Below are 25053 nucleotides of genomic sequence, written 5' to 3'. Positions count from 1 at the left end.
CATCGGGGGGAATTTGTAGAATAACTAAAATTTCATCATTCCACGTCCACTCCTTCTGGGTTGGGTTACGAATTTTTCAGTAGATTTTACTCAATATGGTAGAAGCCACGTCAGTGCTTTGAAACAAAATAACTAAGGGAGCACTAGTACATACCAATTACTAAGGTTCAGCACTCTGACAATATTAATTTTATCATTTGTAGTAAGAAAAAGCACAACTCTGAAAAAGGATCTTTTTATCTCCTCCAAAAATTAAGTTCTGGTACTCGCAAATTAAGCTTTTATAAAGCCCATTCTTTGAATATTGAATGGCGAGAATAAAGTACAGAACCTAAATAAAACGTGTAACTGAAAACTTTAAACCTGGATAATTATGCACGAGATATTTCATGTATATTAATGGTTTTACCTTTCTTTTTCTTTCCTCTAATTGAAGTTGATCCAATGCGAAGAAAACAAGTTGAACAACTCTAACTATTGTTGTTCGCTAGGCGCAATTAAAGCTCTGTTTTCAGTTGAATCGGATCTACAATGTTGCCTATTCTCACTGTTGGAAATTCAAAATAATAAGAACTATAACTAAAATTAGCCGGAAAAAGCGCCAAATTAGAAAACAGAAATATACCGTCATAGCCAGACGCTGAAAGAAGAAAGCCTGAGCATAATCTGCCACACAGTAAGTGCATGGATAGTACAATTTGACAATGAGGTTGTTTATGATACAGATATAAAATACCATATGTAGAACGTTTTAACATGTTAAAAGTCTGGGTAACAGTCAGGGGTGAAGAAGTAGCCGCTAAGGGGCGCTCGCCCAACTTTCCCCCCTCTGGCGTCGTCACTGTCTGGATTTGTAAAAAATTGTAATAGCTCAATTTGGTATTTATTTGTGGTGACAGTAAAATGCTCTTCTTCAATATTCATATTTCAGATATTAAGAAATAATAATCAATTGTCAGCACATTCCACTAACAAAATGGATTTTAAGAAAAAAGAAGTACAAAATTAAAAGGTTTGAAAATTGAGTGTTTGGAGATGAAAAATTCAGTGTACTGACTGTTGGTCAAGTACAACGCTCCATTGGATGTGTCTTCTAGCATTTACCCATCTTGTATCTTTTATTTTTATCTTCAGCTATTTATAATTTATTAGCATTGCACGTTTTTATCTTAAAACACCTTATATTTATATATATATATAAGGTGTTTTTATATATACATGTATATCGGGTGTTCTAAAAAATGACGCCCACGGAACCCAGAGCACTATTCTACAAGCCAAAATAAAGCCCTATGATGATATAAATGATGATATAAATGATTAAATGATGATATGCCCTCCAGGGCCTCCTTCAGCCGCCATGGGGAATCAAAATTTCACTATGTGTCAATATTGCATATTAACTTGCAACCATTAGCATTGCTCTAGAAATCCATGAAGCAGTTACATCGATTGTTAAGGTAATAAGTGATGCTAATGTCAACGTCTATTGACTTTAACTGTCATCTGGCAACAATCGATGTAATTATTTGATGGATTAGTAGATCTAATCTATGATTCTTTATCTGCGACGTTGCCACATAGTACAATTCGCGTCTCCAAACAATGACACGAAAGATACATAAATATAGGTTATACAAATATATATATATATATATATATATATATATATATATATATATATATATATATATATATATATATATATATATATATATATATATATATTCGAGCCTGGAGACACAAATTTCACTGTGGCAACGTCGCAAATAAAGAACCCTAGATTAGATCTACCAATCTATCAAATAGTTACATCGATTCTCTCCAGATGACAACTAAAGTCGATATTGATTGACACTAGCATCACTTATTAGTGCAGCAATCGATTCAACTGCTTGTTGTATTCGTAGAGTAATGCTAATGACTTCAAATAAATCTGCGATGTTGCCACATTGTGAAATTTTGACTCCCCATAGTGGCTGAAGGAGGGCAAACCATCATATAACATTTTCGCTTTATTTTGGCCTGTAGAATAGTGCACTGTGATCCGTGGGCGCCATTTTTTTAGGGCACCCGATATATATAGTGGGCATATTTTCTAGAAAAAGGATATACATATATATATATATATATATATATATATATATATATATATATATATATATATATATATATATATATATATATATATATATATACGTACATTTGTACAAAATATTATAAGAAAAGGAAACGTCAAATAACTTTGAATAAATCGTATTTGTGTTAAATGGTAGCTCCGTCTCAAACATAGAAATGCTTGAAACAAAACTAATTCTATAAATGTTTCATCGTAATAACAGAAGTGTTTATTGCGTCAAAATCGGCTACACTTTTATTACCGTATCTGAATCGTAAAAATAAATCGAGCTTACGTGTTATCCAACAAATAAACTAAAAGGATATCTTTGTTTTGACTTATACAACATAATAACATCTTACTGCTTATATTCGAGAAAGAAAAAAAAAGTCTAATGGAGAATGTAGTTTCTTTTCGCTGTTTGTTTGTTTGTTTGTGAAACTAAACTGAAGTTATTACTTCAATGAAAGGCACACAAACAACAGCTGAAGACTTTATGATGTGTTAAGATGCAACAGTAACAGGATAAAAGTCATCCAAACGTATTAAAACTGGAACTGTTATTTTTATAGTACACCTGTGAAGCTTTTCTCTTTTCCGTGTATTTCCAAACAAGTTTTTTTTTTTTTTTTTGTTTTTTTTTCTTTTACTCTCTGAAAAACACTATAAATTCGTTATAACCCTCTATAACTTCTGTTTCGTTACACAGTACCCTCAGCCTGTGTGAAAGAAACCTTGTAAACACTTAGACTGTTATTTCGAAAATACTCCCCTTTCTATATGAGTATCTGTTTCCAACAGCAACGAGCAGAGCGACTTGTTTTTGTTTTGTTTTCCACTTCTCTTTTGTTTCCTTTTCTGTTTTTCGTTTACCGCCATATGTCAACGCTAGTTGTTGCGTTCTGTCGCAAAAGAACAGTTTCAACTGAGGTAGTGGTGACGTTTTCACCCGCGATATTGCCGCTACGTTATATAAAATGCTGGTGCTGCACCCAGGCGACAAAACAGTGAACAAGGTGAGGTTTTCAAAGAGTGACAAATAGGGTCGACTTGTCTGGTCGATTTATATCAGGGTTTGCAGCAAATAAAGCTGTTTTATTTAGTAGTAAATAATGAGTTTTTTATGTATTGTGTATGTGCATTTACATTTTTAAATAGTCTAAAATAGTGGATCTCAACATAATTCCTATCACAACAACCATTTTATCACATCCTCTTGCCATCGACCCCCTTATAATTTCTGGTTTGTAATAAGGTTCTGTGGGATTTTTAATATACTTATTGCGAAGATCTCACGATATACATCTATTTCTATAATAGTAGAATCCATTTCTTGTATATAGTGGATACAGTAACTTCCCTAAAAGCGAATGGATTTAGTAGACCTATTTTTTGGTGTTCTTAGCAGTATGTATAAAAATATGTCTATCGGAAGAAAATTCAAAATAATATTTAGAAATATTTTTCAGTATTAAATTCTAAAAATTATATTTCTCTCTTATCTTCGCGACCCTCGTGAAATCCTCTCAGGACCCCCTAGGGGTCACGACCCCACGTTGAGAAACCCTGGTCTAAAAGATCAATATCAGATATATGCGTTAGCAGTTTCTTTTGTACGATAAAACAGTATTATTAACGAATTATAATACTAGACTGAAATTAAGTTGATTTTGTGTTTAGCAACCCGTTCAGCAGCGAAGCTATATAAAACGTGGACCTACTGATTAACGTGGAATCCGAACCACTTGAGCTCCTGCCGAGAATTGAACCCGGGTCCCTGACACCAAAGGTGCGTATGTTAATCGCTTAGCAACGAAGGAGCTCACTAGAGTGAAACATTTTGCATAAAGCGATTAATGCACCCGCGCCATACAAAATTGCGTTGTTCGATATCTGCTTGAAATGTTCTTTTATTAAAAATTGAATCTGTCCAACACAAAAATTTAAGACAACCAAACAAATTTCGAAGTGAAAAAAATATACTTTCGTAAACTAATACAAACAATTCTTTTCAATGCATCGAAGTTTTTTATCCGTTATAAATGAAAAGTGATCTATTTCATTTCTACGTCCCACAATTATGCCTTGAAGGCTAAAAGAGATTAACGATCAATCGAAGTGAATGATTATAAAGGGAACTGGTAGAATGGAAATGTGGGAAGAAACAGAAGAACTTTGATAAAAGAAAACCCTCGTACACGATGTTGTCTACACAAACCCACATGGCCTCGCGCCAAATAAGAGTTTCCTCGCACTCCAAAATTTTGACAGAAGAAATCGCTAAAGGAGATATCAAAAGGATGCCGGATTATTCTTTTGGCATTCAAAGTTGAAATTCTGACACTTTATACGGCTGTCGTGAAGTTTGATGCCTTTAGCAGTAAACAAGAGTAATATAAGACTTTACTTTTGTATAGTTGTTTTCCTAATACCCTGTACTTCCAAAATGTCTTTTGAAAGGACGACAATTGATATTGATCACAAAAGGTGCTAAATAAAACAATAAATAGCAGTGTCATCCTTTACACCACTTGAAGGAGCTTGGTTTGGTTTTTGGCAAAGCAAACTCCTCGACAAGCTAAATTTTACGAAGCCTAGTTTAGCGCTTTACCTCAAGTTGTGTTGTTTAAGATAAATAAATATTTTACCGATAAAGTGTTGTTTAAGATAATAAATATTTTTAAAAATAGAAAAATTGTAAGTCTTTAGATTCGTCGAGCAGAAAGTTTTTTAGTTTCACTTTATCGTTAGGATTATTATTAAGATTTAGATTTTTTGGGCTTTCGACATCTATGGCCATTTAGCCCGTCACTTAGGAGGGATGACGTCCCTCGGCGAGCACACAATCCGGGGAAAGGGAAGGAAGAAAGGATTGGGGAAGGAACTAAGCGGCCTGGGACCTATAAGTTAGGTACCACCCCGGTGTACCACCCCTGGTGGGAATGAGGAAAATGCAGGAAAACCTCATTCAGGGTGGCTGGCCTGAAAAAGCGTGTTACGATTTTTCGACCGATTGACCCCACAGGGAAATCGAACCCGGGACCGCTTGCACCGAAGGCGACAGCGTTAGCGACTACACCACTACGCGGGGTCACAGTTTCATTTTAGCATTGTATTCCACGGACAGATTACTGTTTTGCATCCTGAGCATTATACTAGCCCGCAAATCATACAGCATTGCGGGTAGTCTATCAACCAAGGATTATACTCATAATTACTTTCATAGGAATACGAGGGAAACCGATTGTTCATTGTCCATTTCTTTCGATTACCTCAATGAATCACCTCCATCAACGAACTCAATTAGTAAATGTTAGCCCTCTATTTTCCGGTGGAAATTGCTGGTGCTCCATCAAGTATTTCTTGATATTTTATGTCTTCCTAACGCACACACGGACACAGTAAATATATGTAAAGAAACTTTTGGGTAAACCAAACTCTTTAACAAAAACTGTATAAGAATCATGACAAAGAAAAATACAGAGTAATAATTGAACCGCTTATAGCAGAAAGCACACATGTCCAACATTTACACATTCCCTTTCTTGTGACGATAATGGTTTGTAATAGGTCAATACATCGTTTAGCACCGAAATGACACTTGTCCGCTCATTAACAATGGACATCGCGCCGCCTTCAATTTTCCGTTTACTGCAGGTACGGAAATTGTCACGGACGAGTTCTCTATCGGCAGTAAATGAGATTGTGTAGTTTTCCCGTTAAAGGTCACTCCTTCATGCCCAATGGTAGGGATTTCGGAACAATACGGAAGAAGCGGAGGAAGAAGGAAAACTACGAAGTGGATGCCGTTGTTGAGCTCATTAAAACTTCCTCGACCATCTCCAACAAATTTTCCATTGTTCAAATGAAAGCGACTGATTTCATTGACTAGAGTTCCTGGTGGCCTGTACTTTACAAAATAGCATTTCTGAGCGATGACTTTTATGGCAAAAGAAAAATCGCTAAACACCTAAAACCCACTTTCAGCATTTCAAAATACCATGAGATGTACTTCTCATATCTAATTCCACGTAATAGTGTTCAGTGTAACATGAATATTGTTGACTTGATAGTGGATAATTTTAGGCTGAAGAACTCTTCTAAACACTCTGTCCTGCCCATAAACAACAACAAAATGGGTGACATCAAAAAACGTTGGTCTACATGCCTCAAGAAAAATTGCTATTTCGGAGTTCAATAGCATCCTGACCCTTCACAACGGAAACACATTCTGATGATAACGATGACTGATTATTTAGTAATTACACAACCCACATATTATTCAGAAATGTTTAACAGCTATGTTTTCTTCCAATAAATGATATTTATCAATTTCGTGATCGTTTTCTATAATCAATAAAATCCATAATTCGTTTGAACAATGCATTTACTACAGAAGGCAAACATGTCCAAAACATAAAACAGTGCCCCCTTATCCCCTTATGTGATACCCAAATTTTGCATTTGTATTTTTATCATGTATACTTCTATCATTAAAGGAAAAATAGACAAATAGACCTACATGTTATGGTGGAAATATCGTAAAGATAGTTTTATTCAGTTTTTTTGCCTCTCCTGTAATATTACGAAATGTGGACATGTTTGATTTCTGCAGTAAGCTTTCAATTATGAGCAGGTAATAGAACGTTAAAATTAAGAATCACAGACAGGGAAGGGAAAACACGAACACCAAAGGAAAAATCAAAGCCAGAAAAGCAGTTCTGACAAGAAAAGGGGAGTAAGTACCTCATGTACAAGGATAAAAATTGGGGTGCACAGTTGATCCTTAGTAAACCGCTCTCCTCTGGTGCGAGAGGTTTCTGATTGATTCACGAGCATGTGAGTTTGTGGGTGGACAAAATAGTGTGCACGGGTTTATGCGTGGTTCTTCTGTATTCTTCTGAATTTTCATTCCAGCATTCCTAATTAATAAATTAAAACTACTTAAGTCGGTAAGTAACACTAATATGCAACCTTCAAAACATTTCACATTTGCGGATTACATAAGCATCTAGGCGATAATGCTTATTGTTAAAGATAATCCTTATTATAAACGCAAGACACCTCAGTCTGTCAGTCACACTAATTTGTCAACAGTTCACAATCAGGTCAATAGCTGTCGCTACCTGTGCTGCTCTTACCTGTCGTCAAGAGATGTTGCTAACGCGCATGCAATTTGCAAAGTAGTAGCGTTATTTCAGATTTTCCCAGAAGGGGAGGCAACATTGTCCACCGACATGAGTTTCATGTTGTTGTTTTTTTCTTTATTGGTATATAAGTAATTAAAAAGCATATGTTTTCCAAACTCAGGAGGCACAATTTCCCTCTGCTCTCCCTAAATGACGCTCCTATTGCAAGCAAGCCAAAATCTTGAGTGGAACAACTAGTTCTATACTTAAATAATCGATCTCATCACAAAGTATCGTGTCTGAATTTTTAAGGAGAGCAAAATTAAAAATTTTACTTTTAAATTCAAGCTGTTATTTCTGGAAGAATAATTTATGTCATACACTGTAACTTTCATTCAATATTTAATAAATCTTTAGGTAATATTCCAAGTTGTTTTATGTATTTTTCTCCATCTTGTTATTGATAGGGGGTGTGCTAAAAACGAGACACATGTCAGAAAAGGGTCGATATTTTTTTACTCCGGGTTGGCAACACTGATAAAGTTGATCATGCGCAGGAACATGTACTAGTTGTTGTTGTTTTTGAATGTAACTTCCCTTTCAGCAGCGAGGCTATATGAGACGGGACCTATTGATTAACGTGGAATCCGAACCACATGAGCTCCCGCTCGGAATCGAACCCGTGTCTCCCACGCCAAATGCGCGTACGCTAACCGCTTAGCCACGAAGGAGCTCGAACATGCCCTCGTATTCTGTCTTGCAACAGAAGTAGAATATCCGAATGGAATTGTATACTTGCGAGTAGAAGTAAGGTGAATGGCTGTTATAATAAAAATCCAGCCAAATGTGAAGTGGAATCTGGCATACGATTTCTTCCCAAATGATAGAATGCGTATGACATTCAAATGGAAATTGTGCACCATTTAGTGACCGACAGTAATGAGCGAAGAGATGGTGCAGAGAATTTCGGGAAAGGTGTTCATATGATCATGAGTTTGAGCGTAGCTGAAGGAATATGTTCAAATAAACGATGTGGTTGAAAACGTTAACGAGAAAATGCGATCCAATCGCTCCTTCACAATAACTGAGGTGGCCAAAGAGTTTCCAGAAGTGTCTGCGAAAACAGTACATCGAATTGTTACTCATAAACTGGGTTATCACGAACTATGTGCTAGGTGGGTGGCAGAAATGCTGACAGAGGCTACAAAGACCAAAGAATTTTCTCATATAGTGATAGAGATGAAACCTGGATATTGAACGCCACTGGGGACTCGAAGCAGAAATGGAGAAATTCATACTAACACCATCAGTTCACAAATCATGGCAAACTGTTTTGGGACCAAGAGGGTGTGATTTTTGTGGAACTCTTGGAACCAGGACGAACAATTATAGCTGATGTATATTGCCAAAACACTGAATAGTTTGCGACATGCCATCCACTATTTGGCGGAGGGAAATGCTTCTGATCCATAATAACGTCCACTCACACACAGCTGTTCGTGCCTTTAGTTTCAAGTCCAATTCCCGGTTGGAGCTTACAGATTTTCCAGTGTTGATCCAACTTTGTGGGGCAATTGGATAACTGCCTTAGTTAGGAGGTAGCGGTTAAGTAAGCCAGAGATAATTGTAATGCACCACAAAGGCTCAAATCGTGGAACAAAGATAAAGAAGACAGTGCTCTTTTGATCGCCGAAGGCTCTGGAGCGGAGAATATATAACTAGCAGAAGACCCCCTTTTTTCGCAGGAAGAATGTTTAATGAACAAAAAGCCAGAAATTCGAATACTCTAGAAATTGCCTCCGTTCTCTCCTTTAGACGCAGACTCTTCAAAAATACTAATATAATGTTCATTTATTTCGAATGAATACTTTCCATAATAAACCTTCATACCTGTAACTTCAGCAAATCGTAAAATCATGCATTGTATGAATATAAAATCGTAAATTACAATATTATATAAATTTATCCCTTCTCTCGTTAGATGTGGATTTTTTAACGCTGAATTACGTTTTTTTTTTTTTTTTTTTTCTTGTTTTTAATGACATCCTTACATATTGGATTTCATAAGTCTAACTAAGCAAATCGTCTCATTGTGTCTTTCCGATTAAAGAATCAGAAATTTGAATATTACAAATGTTATTCCCTTTAAACCTTTAGTAGCGGAAGTTTCAGAAACACTGAAACACGTGTTCCTTTGCTTTTAATTACGAGTTCATATGCCGAGTTTCAGACTTCTAAGTTAAAGTTAATCCTTCGAAGTGCACTTTCTGAATGAAGACACGGAAATTTGAATGTTGTTAAAATTGTTTCCCTTTAGAAGAGAAATTTAGAAAGCCCTAAAACACATACGCGCTGGTTTTTAGTTGAAAGTTTATATATATGAAATTTTATGCTTCTAAATTAAGCAGAAATTCACATTGGGCACTTCTTGAACAATCGGAACTTTTATTATTATAGAAATTGGCTCCCTTTCCTCCTTATAGGATCAAGTGTTCAATTTTCATTTATTTTATTATTTTTTAAAAAGAGGAGTTTATATTTCGAGTTTCACCTCCGTAACTTCAGGAACATGCGAGATACTCTAGAAAGAGTTTTAATTCCCCTTTACTTCCCTCATTCCTTATTTCTTACTTTCAATGCAATCAAAAATTGGCACTTATAGTTCGCAGCTTCAAAGAAAAGGCAAAATAAAAGATCATTCAGTCTATGCACTTGACAGGTCCTGTGTACAACAAAATTTCGTTTGTCATTGTTTTGTTCCAACAGCGTTTAGTTGAGAATATAAGCTCTATATATTCGGGGATGAAACGACGAATACAAAAAAAATGCGTAAATTATCAGGAGGACTAAATTTCATCTGGTATTTGGAAACAGTGTTTAGACAAGCGTGTTGAGTGTGGCCAGGCTTTGTTAATAGGAGCAATTGATTCGTTGTATGAAAATTGTTACCGTATATTCTTCCATATGTTAGTGTATAATGTGCTGTATCGTGCACAAGGATGAGGAACATGTAAGTGGCATTGTGAATATGCAGCCCTAGTGTGTAGCATTTATATAGGAGCCACTTCGACCTTACCACCCTGTATTAATTTATAAAAGGCCACAGTTTATACCAGTTTGTTCCAGTTGTTTCTATTTTGTTTATTTCATAGAAGCTACTCACACGTTAATTCAGAACGTATTAGGTCCTCCAAATCTTTTCACTTCTATAATGACTATCTGTATACGCTCCTTGTTCAATTAAAAGGGAAGTGAATTGTTATAGCGTCAGTATCTAAATATAGGGAAAGCCATCTCAAACGTCGAGTAAGGTTTGTTTGTGTGTTTAATTGCAATAGTCCACAGATGTTTAGTTATCACAGTAAGTGCGCATTGAATAATTTCCATTAATTATTATAGTTATGAAACAGTAATTTTAGTAATATAAACTGTAATGATACTTTAATTTAAATTCTCTTTTAATTTGAAACTGTCTCCCATCGCTCTGATGTTGAAGCATATCAGAGTAGCTATGTATGAAGTGCCACAAATTGCATCATACTGACGTGCATATCGTATGTAGCTTTTCCGCTGTGAAATTTATGTGCGAAACGGGTAATCAGATGACGAATGTCCTCTTGTGAAATGTCGATCCTTTGTATCCCTTGCGGCACACAGCTGGTTGCGAATCATTGCCAGTGGCTGGCATGAGGGACATCACGTTGAATCCAGTTGCTCCGTCGAGGACAAGCTTGTTGCCTCTGCAGTTGCCGATGGACAGAATATGTTAAACAGCTTCATTATAAAACTGGCTCTTGTTCACTTAAAAAAAAAAAAAAAAAAAAAAACAGAGTAACGAAACGAAACATTTCTCTCCCTTTATTTTGCAATTTAACTCGCATTCTTTCTGTGTAGATTCTTATTCCAAAGCTAATACGAACGAACAGTATTAATGTAGTTTATTTCCTCTTTCAACCCTAAAATTGCCAGGAAGCCTAGAACTAGTACAATTGGAAGTCACAAAAAAAAACATTATAATGTTGTAGTGTAATGCGGTTTCTAACTAGAAATGGACTGCAAAGTGTTGGTTGCATGTTGCGAACTATAGAGAGAATGTTGAAGTGAGAAATTAATTCACACCTATAAAATTAAGAAGATACTTTCAAATATTTGTTTTTTTTTTTATGAACTATATTAGTTTCATCAAATTTTATGTATGCTACATATATTAGTGTTGCTTTTCTTTAGATGTTTTGTGTAGCAAATTACTAATCTAATTTAAATTTGCATCACAATTTACAAAATTTTAATAGTACTTGTAGAACCGACAGAAAATAGTTTATTTTTTGTAATTTGACGATTACTTAGTGCTCTCAAGGGTCCCTTAGGGCTCAAATCTTGACCCACTTTTATTTTTAATTTTAATTAATAATATTCCCAATTGCCTGCAAAATTCATTCTTCTATACGCAGATGAATTAAAATTCGGAAGATGCATTAGTAATGACAATGACTCAATATCTTTACAAAACTATATAGATGCGGTTTCCAAATGATGTCTACTCAATGATCTGAACCTACACTTAAATAAATGTTTTATAATCCCATAATCGCGTTAAAACACATATCTAAAATATAACTATTGCATTGGCAACGTGAATATTAAAAGGATGGAAGAGTTTATGGGCCTTGGGTCATCTTTGACACGAAACTAACATTTTCGACCTTACTTTAAAAAAATGTGAGCGAAGCTTATCGAAACCTGAAGTATAGGATAAGAACTGGTAGGGATTACAAACAAGACACATTAAAAACGATATACAGTATAATACAATCGTTACATCGAAACTGGAATACGTTGCCGAAATCTGGAACCCTACAAGTAGAAACCATAGCTGCAAAATAGAAATGATATAATCAAAATTCGCAAAGTAGTTAGTTTTCAAGGAAATAGGCATATATCCTAAATTTGAAATATGTCAATCTTCAATTAAACAATTAAACATTGTATCCCACCAGGGCCGTGCCGTGGAAAATCAGCGCCCAGGGCGAGAGTATACGACGACGCCCCCATACATATATTCCAAGCAATTTTTTCTATCTTTTTTCCTTTTTTCTCCCGAATTTTTCGCCTCCCTTACTTCGGCGCCCGGGGCCGTCACCCCGCTCGCCCCCCCCCCCACGGCACGGCCCTGTATCCCACGACTGCAGAAGAAAAGTTCGGTTACTCTGCTATCTATACAAAATTTTAAACAACAAAATCCAAGTGTCGAAATTACTGAAACTTCTTAAATATAAAGTTCCCAACGTCAGAGGACGTCCAAAAGATGGTTTATTTCATTGAAGAATATCAGAAACCAATATAATAAAATCTCACTTATTTGGAGCATGTGTGACCTATACAACAAACTTCATGTGGCTGATCCAAATATTGATATATTCAGAATGTTCTTCATTGAATTTTAAAAAGCTGTAAATTCTTTAAGTGACAGAATCGATGATTAACCAGTCATTAAAGTTATCATTTGTATGTTTATCCTACTGTTATATCGTTATCCGTTTTTTGTGACTGCTATAAATGGGTATTCGTCTCTCTATAAATAAATCATGTATTTTATTGTTTAATGAGAACATGAAATAATAAAAGTAAACAATTCATTACAAATAAGTAAGGTAAAGAAGGTGTTAGAGAAAAGGCAAAGCCAATTTTATTAAAATAAAGAAACAAACTGGGCATTTTCCTATTCTATTCACTTGGTTATATCATATAAATTGGCGTAAGCTAGTAACTGGTTTCGAATGTGTCCATGTGCAGTTTTGCCATTAAGAAACTGGAAATTGAAAGTACGTAGTTTACGAGATAAACGTTCACTTTCATGACAAAAAGAGATAACTGAATCTCACACAAATGTTCATTTCCTCATACATAATGTAGCCAAATACAACAATGTTCATTTCCTCATACATAATGTAGCCTATTTGGGTTCAGTTCACTTTTAATTTTTTTTTAAATTCTAAAAGAAATGCTACATTTTTTCGGAATTTAAACGGAAAACAAGAGATCTTAGCAAAGAGAATATTGTTAGACCCATGTTATGAAACAATTAGATGTGACATTTAGGAACCCCTTACCAGAATTTGGAACAAAAATGGGAATAATTTCCCACCCGATGACAGATTTCTTCCTACACTTGGCAACACTGACTACAAAAGCCTCCTGAACGCTAAAACGAGCATGTGCACCAGGTTATCCACAGCTTCCTCCGTGCGATTGCTTGCATTGAAATGTAGAAGTTCCCCTGCCTATGGGTACTCAAACGGGGGGCCGTACAATGGTCAGAAACTCGGAAAAAGGGGACAAAAATAGTTTATCCCGAAACAATGAAAGTTGACGGACGTCTCTCTATCGTTTTATACGTAATTGTCCTTTGTAAATCGATTGCAACTACTGTGAAAGTGATTCGAAGAACCCCTGCTGCAATAAATGCAGTTATATATACAGGATAGCCCAAAAATGTGGAAACCCTTGCATAATTGTCAAATACTGCAAAATATAACCAAAAACAATGTAGGGGAATAATAAACGTAAGGAGAAATTGGGAATCATGCATCAGTTTATAAATTGAAAACATAACACGTTGACACGTTATGTGGATTGGACATCGCTAGCCAGTACAAAGTTATGACGGGTGTTAATATACATCCAAGAAGCGGTTACAGGTTCAATGTGCTCTCCCTGTAATTGTATGTGCGGGTAATAAAAATACGGTGTAAAACAAATGTGTGGTTGGCCTTAGGATAAGTTCGCGGTTTTGTACTCGCACCATCTTCGAAGAAACACTAATAGGTATACTTACTGGAATGTAATTTAGTTCAGGATTACGTTGTTACGGTAAGATTAAAAGATTCAGTATAGAATCTTCTTATATACTACTGCGTGGACGTGTAATATACAGCAACTCCACATGACTAATAGTTTATCACTGCACTATGTATGAGGCTTTCACTACAACTTTGATTCAGGGACGAAAGGTAATCCAAATTACGTACAAGACAATATGCCTTTTCCCTTTCTAAGGCTCAAATAGCGGATCTCGATGGCGATCACAACATTATTCATCACGCATTTCCAGTTAGATGAGGCTGCAGCTACTTCCAATGCTCAACCTTTATGCTCTCATATTCAACTCAATAAATCTTAGTTTGCAGATAAGCAAGGATAAGCTTAGACTGCAGAGCTACTAACATCAGCATTTATGTAACTTTTCGGTAACACTTGAAAGTTATCATATAAATGATATGACAATGGATAACAAATAAAACTCTTCACTAAACATACAGTATTTGAGTCCAATGTACTATCCAACCGCTTTCATCGACCTCAGAAACGATATAAATGGTTAAAACATATCATATTGTTTGGTTCATTTTTCATCGTTCATGTTTACGTGCATTTTATGGACAGAGAAAATATTCCTATATACTGAAACTCCGGGTTTGGAAGCAGGAGAGATACTTATAATCAAATACCAATACGGATTTTATAGGCGGCGATGTTGACAAAATCGATTTTTGACAGCTTTTTCCCAGTTTCCGACCACTGTGGGCCGCCCCTGACACACGAAAATGTATTAAATTTCTTAAGATTTTCTTAAAACAAATAAAAAAAATGCCAAACGTAATATAGCAACCAGGGAGATGTCCCCCACTAGAAAATTTTCTTCGGGCGTCCATGCCCCAGCCTCTGTTCCCCTCAGACACCAATGTTTTCCAAATGCTCGATCGCAAACCAGAAAATGTACTATTCATAGTATAAAAACGAATGAACAGGTATTTGCAATATTTCTCTAACTGCTTGTTAAAACACGTGATTCATTATATAAGCGACTTTAGGCATAGGTAGAAAGCGCATCTGTTTAAAATGCAAGCATCTACTAGTTAGCTCATTTGTTTGTGTCTGCCATTCCAAGACAACTTTCCTAAATGTACTACATCTAAATGAAAGTGAGTGAGTGCTCTGCTCCAAACTGAAATAATAAAACTATTCTGAAACATGTGGGTAAGTCCGGAAATTAATACAGACATGACAAAGTAGCTACATAGCGACAGAAGAACAAAAAGACAAGTCTAGTAGTTTAATATATTGATTTCAAAAAATAAAAAGAAAAAGAAAAACGAATGTCTATTTAGAACATTGCTTAATCCAATTCAATCAATTGCAGTTATTGAAATCAACACTTATACGTTTATATTTAACTAAACGTAAGCAATGGTAACTGAAATACAAAGCTGGACTTACCAGCCATCTGTTGGTAATTTGTGGAAGAAATCCAAACACCACGTTGAATATTTCCGTGTAGAGCAGTGATGCAAACTCGAGGGAAAAAATTCCATTGGAATTTTGGTTAAGATTGGCAACATATATGGAATTTTTCGTATTTCATCGTCAGCAGCAAAATTCTCTATGCGCGGCAAGTAGACTAATGAGTCCTTAATAAAGTTGAAGTCAGTGTTAATTGTCAAATTCTCTTACAGGAAAATACTAGTAGAGAAATAACTTGTAATTCTCGAAAAATAATTACCAAGAAATGTAAATTGTACTCTCATACTTTTTCTTTTTTTAAAACAAAATGAAAGAAAACAGATAACGAAAGAAATGAAATACGAAATGAGAAACAACTTAGAAAATGTTCCACACGAAGTAACTGGAAATTATAGTTCTTTTAATATCGTTACGTTCATTGCAAATTATTTCAGAAACGCATGACGTAAATAGTGAATGCTGACAAAAATGTACTTGTTTTTTCAATATTATCAATTTTCTCTTTCAATTAACGAAAACTAGTTGATAAATGCAGATCAAAATTCACGAATAGTTCACTCAGAATTAGTCTCAGAAGCGACAGTCCTATTAGCGACAGGAAATGTTATCTGTCCTATGAGCGACCGATTCATTTACATTGAGATGATGGAAGATGATATGATTCCATCTCGTAAAGTATGTTTGCCTCTGGCGTTATTAGCGCCCGAACAACCTTGGTATAAAATATGTACGTGCCAGTGACACTGTTCGTCAAATATATTTTTCCTCTACTGTGAGTGCAAATAAAACTTATTTTAATTTTGAGATAGATTTGACATAAAACATATTAAATAACTTAACGAGACAACAGGGATATTTCTATGAAAAGTATATTCCTATGTTATTATTGAAAATCCAGTTGTAACATCCCCTTTTTTCAAAAGCTCTGTTTTCTGTACTTAATTTGATTCAAATTTAATTACTCATTAAGCCCAGTAATATATTTTATTTTGAAAAACTTGAACGTGTAACAGTTTCGCCGTGAATAAAATGAAAAAAAAATGTCAATGATAAAAGACAGCTTTTGAGATCCCTTACATCTGATTGGCTATTCTTAACCAATCCCACCAATTACAATGCAGTTCACTCTAAACAATCCAAAAGGTAAAAAAACTCTTTAAACTACCTTTTTCCCTATTGTAAGCTACTAAAACGTAAACTAATTGCTTAATTTGCGTTCCTCCCTTGTTTTGACTTATAAATAAAAGCTTGTAGTGTAGCAATCTGAAATAATACCGTATAACTAGATGAACTGTTAAGTCCTGCGAGAGATTTGTAACTTGTGTAATAATTTCTTCGAATACACCGTGTTTTTAGATTTCTTTGATATCCTCAAGTGGTGAACACCCTCTTTCCATGGGCGCCCGATGGGAAGGCAGGGGTTGCTCCCCTGGCTCACAAAAATGTATACGTAATATAGCAAACCACATATATTAAATATCAGATATACCAGACGTGATACAGCAACCATGGAGATGCCCTTCCCTAGAAAATTTTCTTCGGGCGCCCCTGCCTCTTTCTGATTTCTTTTTTATGCCATAAACATATTCAATCTAAACTTATGCTCCGTATAATTTTAACATGATTTTTTTAATTATATTAGAATCATAGAAAAAGGCAGAGCTACTCTAAGTATTTAGTTAGTTTTCTGCTTGATACAGTCAATGTATTCATAGAAATTAATTCAAAAATATAATATTAGGAAAAACGTATAAAAGATTGTTACTGTAAGGAGAGCATTCTCACGACTTAAATTCAGGTAGAACGAAATTTTTCATAGTACATTTTGTTAGGTTCTAAATCACATTAGCATAAAATAAGTTAAAGAAGAAAGAACCTTATCTTCTTCCATCCGGTTGTCTCATAGGACAGTTAACTGATCGAATCGGTCGCTCATACGACAGTTAATAGGTCTGTCGCAAGTGGGAAGACACCGTTCACTCATATACTGAAAAAAATGAGTGATATTCAATAGTTCGTTTATATATATTGTGTTTAAAAATGTAATTAGTATAACGTGGAAAATTTAAGAGCAAAATGAGAATTTCTGTCTCTAGATGGAATTTTATAACAATTAAGATTGACATCACTGATCTAGAGAGTTTTAGTTCGGTAAACGACAGATCTCCATACCTCTGTTGAATCGGTATTCGCTACGTACCCCTTATTGAGCAGCTTGAAGACAATGAAGAACATCAAAAAATTTAGGAAGTAAGCCACATTTCAACAATGATTTTAAATAAACTAATTGTTATTTTCAAGACCTGTCATATAGATGCAGAAATTTGAGCACCGATAATTATGATGTAATAAATTGTCCATCCAGATTTCTGACCAATAAGAAAATGCCTGGAGACATTTTGATTCACTTAATAGTATTTTGCAGATGGTGCGTGACTTTCTAAATTCTTGATGCTTGTCTTTGCTTGAAATTATCAATTTAAATTTGAAAAAAGGGGGAGGAAGTGTAGTATCCCAGAGTTGAAAACTAGCTAAATAGCTTTCTCGCATTTCAAAATGGAAAATTAGAAAAGTGTAGTCAGACTACAGTGAATGCTAGGTTACGAACTTAATCAGTATCGTAATGTTGTTCGTAAACCGAAATAATTTTTCCCATTGAAATTAATATAAATAAAATTAATCCGCTCTAGCAACAGAAACATGGTACTGCATGTATTATTTACACTTTTAAGCGTTTGTCTGTAGTGAAGAATACTAGAGATAGAGTGGGTCGTGCGTCAGGTGGATTAAGTGATTCAAGATTTCTGAGCGGGGCAGTGGATTGTAAGTCAACGGCACGTGACCCACTGCGATCCACCACCCACCTGACTCACTGACCCATTCTGACTCGCCACCCACTTCTCTGAACTACTGTCCCACTCTGCTCAGTGCGTTGTAGACAGCATGTTCTGAACATTAGTGAATTTCTCTACGTTTTACTTCCAAGGCGTCCATTTTTCTTTCCTTTTCATTTATTCCTATTTACTTACCTGAGATGAGTACATTTAACATGTAAGTGCAAAAGAGAACTTGAGGCACTTTTGGATATTGTATTGTTATAATAGCAATAGAACTTACTACTTGGCTTTCGAGATACAGCCTTTGCGTTTTTACAGGAGCTGACTACTGGAAAAAATATACATTTTTGAATTAACTCTAATATATTAATTATTACTGTATATAAAAAGTTGAATGTAACTATGTGTACGTGATCATCATGGCCAAACGGCAAAGCCGAACGAAATGACTTTTCGTATATAATTAGACCCTAATTCCAGCTTGGATGCTATCATATCGATGGTGGATTGGAATAGGTCACGGTGGGTGATGGTTGTGGGTCAGTGTGAGTCAGTAGGTCATGGATCAAGTTTTCATTGACCCACGCTATCTCTGAAGAGTGTAGAATAAAAATAACATTATTGCTTAAAGAAATAAGTAACACTAAATTGAACAAAATGATATGAGAGCTAAAAGAAAAACTCAAGAAGAGTAAGAAAATACATACATGTTTGAACACAGAATTCTGACAGACAACAATTACGGGAAAGCACTAGACCTACTATTCGCGTGTAATTGACAGTACAAGCGTGTGAGTGTGTGTGTCTGTTCGTACCCCAAAATGTTGTTCGTAACCCGAAGGATAAATTATTCACAAACTTTGTTCGTAAATTGAAGTGTTCGCAAATTGAGAGTTTGGAAACTGTGGGTCCACTGTATAAGAAAAGCCACGTATATGTATTTTATAACAGTATAAATATACAGTATGCTTAAAAATCTAGGTATATTATTCTGGAAAATGAAGTCCTAGTTTTTATTCCTTTCAAACGTTTCGTTTAAAAAAAAATAAGTTATATAATACACATAAAATAATTCAGGTTTAAAAATACATTATCCTTTATTATAAGATTATACCTAAACTTTCCCTTGTTATGCAACCTACAGTAGCTTCCTGTATTGTGTATTTGCCCATAAGTATTTCTGAATTTTTGTATTTTGCGCCCATGTATATAGCTCCGAGATTTTCGAAGGGTGGAACTTGATAATGGTGCAGTTGATGGGTGCATAGTCCAATGTATAAATTGAGCTCTAACAGTACAGTTCGTTCCCCATCACACTATCTCATTATCAAGAGAGTTTAATTATAGAACCACGCTACATCTTTTTTAACCGACTTCAAAAAAAGGAGATTTTCATTGTGACCTGTATGTTTCCAGGTTTGTATGAATGGCTGGCTGTACGCGATTATGTCGAGAACCATTAGTCATATTTCATTGCAGTTTTCACTAATTGGATAAGCTATTCCCAAGGAAGGTTCATACATATAAAAATATTGGAAAGAGGTAATTATTATTAACTAATTAATTTTTAAAAATCAAATAATTTCCGCAACTCCTGAGAAAAGCATATTCTACGATATACTACAACCAGAAATCCAACACAGAAAAGAGGGTTGCATAGAACCAAGGCGTAATAACATTTTAAAGCCAGCTTTCTCCGAACGATTGAAGAAGGGTAGGCAAGCATACATCTGAACCGATGACTGACCAAGAGTCACCGGCTGAAACATTTGCCGCATGGCCGGACAGGTTTCCTTATACTCTTGCGATGCCACGTTAAGTATTTTACCAGTATTTCAGTGAGACAGATAACAAACAAGATTTAAAATCTTAGTAGTTTCTTTTTATACTCATGCAGGTTTGAAATACTGATGAAATTAGTTAGCAGATAGAAAGAAATACTCAACTCACTGCCGCTACAATCCATGAAGAGTTATACTACCTAGATGAAGCACGTTAAACATGGTAATACGTGCTCATTGAATCAGCCCTCAGGCGTCATTATTTTTTGCTTTCTGGATCTGAGTTCGCTAATTCTTAATTTACATAGAGTTCTCCAATTGTCTCGTGATGATGAAAAAGTGAAATGAAATCTTTCAGTCGAAAACTAAGCGATGTGATGAGAATGAATGAAGTGGGGAGGAAACGGAAGAACATAATAAAATCAATTAGTAGTTGTTCACCACAAAGCTAATTTGACATGAACTGTAATCAAACTAGGGACTCCACGTATCAGACGGGAGTTGTGTACCACTAAGCTACCGCGACCGTTCATGATGATGTGTCAATATGAGAAAAATGTTGGTGGTCCAGTTGGGAGTAAAACCAGGGACCACACACTACAAAGTCGCGTGCGCTAAGAATTCAGCTAAGAAGGTCAATAAATTTAAAGAAAAGAACTTGAACAACCTGCTTTATTTTATGTTCTTACTCGAACCCGCAGACGTTACATTTTGATGCTTATACTGACGAGAAGGTGTCCCTTCCTTCCAAAAGAAGAGAGTTCAGTACATAACCAATTTGTTAAAATCTTACGTACGGTTAAAGAAAGCTTCTGGAAAGTAAGTTTTGTTTTTAACATGACTGTACAATACTTGTGATAAATTATTTAAAAGAAAAGAGGAATTATCGGAAATCACAATAGAATATATTGCGTATTAGCAAGAATCAATTTTTGATGTTACCATACTAAGAGAGAATAGGCTAAATTGTCAGCTCCTTCCCTACACCACTGGTCTACAGTGTGGATTTATGCATATACTTTGAATAGTATGATTGAATAAAATATATCAATTTTGTTAATAGTTGTCACACTTCTGTCTATTGCACAGGCAGCTGTGTCCGATGTTTCTAGATGAAATATAAATACACTTGTTTATGTCTTTCCTACAAAGTATTAACACCTATATGTAGTTCTTCTAATATCAGAATGCATTACTTTGTGTGGTGTCTTTATCTTGATTCCATTTTCCAACATACTTCAAGTCACAACAACCTCTTTAACAATATTATAAAACAACGAACCAATAAATAAACATTTTTTTTTTTTTTTTTTTTTTTTTTAGTGCTCATAGGTTCTTGCCATCCTATAAAGTGATGCAGAAAATCGCTAATACCCCCTTCCCGACAACTCTTTCAAACAATAACAGCATATAAACACAGAGCAGTGACTCCACAACACAAACGTACGAACTAAACATTCCAGCAATCACCGATGAATAGGGCTGTGCACGACTGGAGATAAAACAAAATTTTCGTAACGAGACAGAGTTCTTTCAATAGAAATAGATACATTTTCTTTTTTTTTTTTTTTTTCGAATTCGATACATTTCAGACACCGTAACTTATTCACGACACATTTTCAGATGCGACAGCCAAGTGCTACGATCTTGGGGGGGGGGGGAAGCTTATTGGGCCTCCATGTATTTTTATGAATACGTATTTTTATTTTTATATGTATTTTTATGAATATACAATATTTGGCATGATTTAAATTGAATTTGTCTTAAAATTCTCATATATCATTTCTTAGGCCCTTGTCTGCAACCAAACAGACATCTGAATACCTCACACACACACACCAAAGTTACAGAGAAATCGGAGCCCTTGGGGACAGCTTTAACTCTTTTTCTCATATAAATCTCTACTGTTGAAACATGAAATCCTTAGTGAAACCCCAGTCTCGGTAGTCATAGTTCGGATTCAAACCCAGAAACTTCGTATTGCGAAACAAGAACTCCAACAGCTACCTCACACCATAACGCTTTAAAGTTTAATACTCTATGCTCTCGCTTATTATTGAAACACCGCTCCAGTAAGAAAATCATTGTTCCCCTGAGCGGCATATATTCCGCTTCCGAACTGTAGATTTACTGTTGGTATCAAGTTTGTCCTTTTTCTTCAAAATTTATGTACCTGCCAATTATTCCACAATTATTTGCTTCAGTATTTGCCATCGTCTTTAACCCAGAGGTCATAACTGTAGAATGTAAAAGATAATAAAATGAAAAATAGATACAATGTGATTTATTTCTAACACTTGCAACACTGGCCAATGAACCATGAATATACCAGAAACCACGTGTGTATAGCCCAGAATTAAACCGGTGTATTGGGTTTGGTAGTTAAAAAAAAAAAAAAAAAAAAAAAAAAAAAAAAAAAAAAAGGATCTTCAAAAGAAATTTCGTTTGTCGTAGTAGTAATATTTTTTGGGTTCGTTCTTGCTATTTTTTGCCTGTGACATGAGCAAGAGGGAAAAAATATATTTATAGCGCTCTAAACAAGTACTGGTCTGGCTTTTTATCGTTCATTACCAGTCTGAATCGTGCATTGGAAAGATTTATCACACTCTGCCGTTTTGTTAATAAAGGACACTCACGACATAGGGGGATACTGTTGCAGCCATGAAAACAGAAGAGCAACGCGCGAAAAAAAAAAAAGGAAATATAATTAAAACAAGGAAAAAACTAGACAAAAATTACTGTCGTTTCGAAAGAGCTAAATGTTAGTGACCACGAACTTGGATACCTACAAGAGTCAAAGCTGAAATTAAAGCCTTTTAAAAAAATCTAAAATTAAAAAAGATGGGAAGAACATAGAATAATAAGGTAAAAAGAGTATGCCTGTACAATGCATTTACTACATAACGATTAGGTTAAGTCTTAACATCAAATGAAGCAGGATGAACCACGATATAGTGTGAATTAAGAGAAGTTCTTGTCAATGATCTGTAATAATGCCTAATATTTTTGGATCCAAGACAACCCATTTTTTAACCCTTAATTACTAACTCAGGTTGAAAAAAACAACTGAGAGAATTATTATCGTTTACCCAGTGTTCGAAATGGAATAAAGCAGAAACTGTATGTTTTATTACGATTTTCACTTGACATACCGTCTATCTAAATGTTAAAATACAGTGAGGGTATGTTGCCTAAAATATTGCATTTCTATTTATATAATGACTGAAAACCTCTGGAGAGCTTCTCTTTATTTACGTGGGGTAGGGGCATAGAGAAACTTTGATCCCTTGCCAACAGCTTTCTGAAAAAAAAAAATTAAAGTATCCCCTTATGTTGTATTATACATAATTATACAAGAAAATGCTCAAAAACCGAGTTTTTATATTAACAATTTCCTGCGGGGAAACTTCGCGGACCCTCACTCGACTGAGGGGTATTCCAAACTCCCCGGAAGAATCATCCCGACAGTAGACAACCCCTAAATCCGCCCATGCTCAAAACACGACATTCATATGAAAGACAAGAAGACCACAAACATACATACGAAAGAAACAATTCAATATAGCACATCAACATATAAACTAGATGAACTTCTTTGAAGACACCACATTTTAAAAACAAAAGATAGGGAAAAAATAACGAAAATGTCGGTGTTGTCAACTTAGAAATTATTTCTACATTAAAAATAAAATCATTTTACGTTCAAAGCTATTCGTCAAACACGGTGTATAAAAATGAATTTATTAAAGGTATTTAGCATCTACTCTCCCGTGACGGTATGTGTTAATCACTAAAAACCAGAGGCATTATGCCTTTATCACTGAAAAACCAGAGGCGGTATGGCATACCACCACATACCGTCTCACTTCAACCACTGCGTTTACCGCCAAAAGAGGTTAGCACCTGCAAAACTATCTTTCAGTCTACTTTATCTTTCCTTATCACTTAATGTGCTAATGGCAGTGGAAGTGTACACACGTCTATAGTTTGACTACTGCATTGAACATGCGTGCAAATACACCCTAGGTTAGTAATGACGTAACTTTTTATTGAATATATTTTTCTATTTTAAGTTTGTGACACAAGACGTGAAAAATCATGCAGTAGTTTCTTTACTGTGCACGGCATTTACTTGCTACAGTATGTCAAGAAGGCTGGTTTAGATGTAGTTTCAGAGGATCAAATCTTGAATTTCTTATTAGAGGATGGAGATTTAGGTGAAGACGGAGGTTTACCCCCAAAAAGTTAAATTGAGGAAAAAATGGCAAAATTTATAATATACCTTAAAATAGTGTTAGGTTGGGTTAGGTTATTTTAAGTTAGGTTCTGTTCAGAGCTGGTGTGACGCTCCGGCAGTAATTCCAAGGAAACGGTAATTTTTCACTTGGGGTTAGTAATAGTGTGATTATACAAATAGAGGATTAGAAAATAATGCATCTACAGGACATATTTCCAAAACTTACAATAAAGTAGTACTAAAAGTAAAATTAGATACAGATCTCCCTTAAATCTTCCTTATGGATGGACCCACCGAATGCAAACTTTCAAGACTAGAACGATAGGCGCGGAAGAGGGTACAGTTAGAGTTTAATGCAAGCTTGTCATTCTGCTCACATGTCAGTAAAGAAATAAAAACATCGTAAGTCGCAAAAGTAAATTGATTCCATATTTTCGGGCACGAAATTGCTGCAAAAGATCTCGTCTTGGATTCAGAAAAATATAGATATAGATATAGATATAGATATAGATATAGATATAGATATAGATATAGATATAGATATAGATATAGATATATAGATATTTTCAAACAATACTTCACGCTTCTTGAAAATGGAATGAAATCTTTGAGTTCAATGTCCCACGATTGTGCTCTTTAGGCTAAGTAA

Source organism: Thermobia domestica, chromosome 11 (assembly GCF_964235325.1).
Source record: "Thermobia domestica chromosome 11, izTheDome1.hap1.1, whole genome shotgun sequence".
NCBI classification, from domain to species: domain Eukaryota; kingdom Metazoa; phylum Arthropoda; class Insecta; order Zygentoma; family Lepismatidae; genus Thermobia; species Thermobia domestica.
Note: the sequence above shows the minus strand (reverse complement) of the source record.